Source organism: Branchiostoma floridae, chromosome 2 (assembly GCF_000003815.2).
Source record: "Branchiostoma floridae strain S238N-H82 chromosome 2, Bfl_VNyyK, whole genome shotgun sequence".
Lineage (NCBI taxonomy): Eukaryota > Metazoa > Chordata > Leptocardii > Amphioxiformes > Branchiostomatidae > Branchiostoma > Branchiostoma floridae.
The window spans coordinates 10,810,435-10,811,771 of record NC_049980.1 but is presented as its reverse complement, the minus strand read 5'-3'; positions in this window follow the sequence as shown (position 1 = coordinate 10,811,771).

Below are 1,337 nucleotides of genomic sequence, written 5' to 3'. Positions count from 1 at the left end.
TTTGCTTTTTGGGGGGAAAAGATGTATCAAATTGGTTCGCTTGATCATAGAATGGTGTCTGGGGTTTGGTGTGTGTGTATCAGTATGTGTATGTCTGTGCGCGTGTGCATAAGGGTGTGAGTTTGTGTGTATGCGCGTGTACACGCTCGTGTGTGTGTGTGTGCATGTGTGCTAAAATATTCATTTGATATTGAAACTTTCAGACCTAGACGCCTGCTCGGCTAATCCGTGTGACGTCCAGGCCACCTGTACGGATAATCCTCCTCCTGCCCTTGATGCGACTTGTACCTGCAACACTGGATATACAGGAGATGGACTCGCTAGTGGAACTGGATGTTCAGGTATTACATTCTTACCATAGCCGCGTATACTAAAATAACTTTTGGGCACGTTATGTGTACTGTTGTGCAGTCTACCAGACTGACTACGCTGGCTATTGCAATTTGCCTGGGGTGTTTTGCGACCAGAGGGGTTGGCCGAAGGAGAAACATGAACCATAGCGTGGAATGACTTCAATGGTCATTTTTTCAGAATTCTACGATCCCCGTATCCCCGTAGAAAGGCCTTGTGGAGGCTAATTGTTGAGTATTTTCATCTTCTTTAAAAATCCCATAGCTACTTTTCTAAAACCACACTCCCTTGCTGCCATCTACAGATATGGATGCTTGCTCGGCTAATCCGTGTGACGCCCAGGCCACCTGTACGGATAACCCCCCTCCTGCCCTTGATGCGACTTGTACCTGCAACACTGGATATACAGGAGATGGACTCGTTAGTGGAACTGGATGTGCAGGTATTATAATATTCCAAAAGCCGTGGTCTACAGTTTGATGAACGCTGAGGCACATTTCCTTCATGCACATGCATAAAAAAACCTTAGATGCCTTTCTGACACCACATTCAATCACTGTCATCTACAGACCTAGATGCTTGCTCGGCTAATCCGTGTGACGCCCAGGCCACCTGTACGGATAATCCCCCTCCTGCCCTTGATGCGACTTGTACCTGCAACACTGGATATACAGGAGACGGTTTTACCAGTGGAACTGGATGTTCAGGTATCAGTTTTTTCAAACAATACAGGAGATGGCCTGGATATATAGGAGATGGACTCTTTAGTGGAACTAGATGTTCAGGTATTAGTTAGATCCCCTTACTGTACAGAAGATGACCTTTACAAATTGATTTCGAATTAAATTCGCATTAGTTCTTGTTTAGTACCAGTTCAATGTTACCACCGCTTTTGGGTGAAAAAGATTGTATCAAATTGGTTCGCTTAATCTTAGAATGGTATGCGTGTGTGTGTGTGTGTGTGTGTGTGTGTGTGTATGTGTATG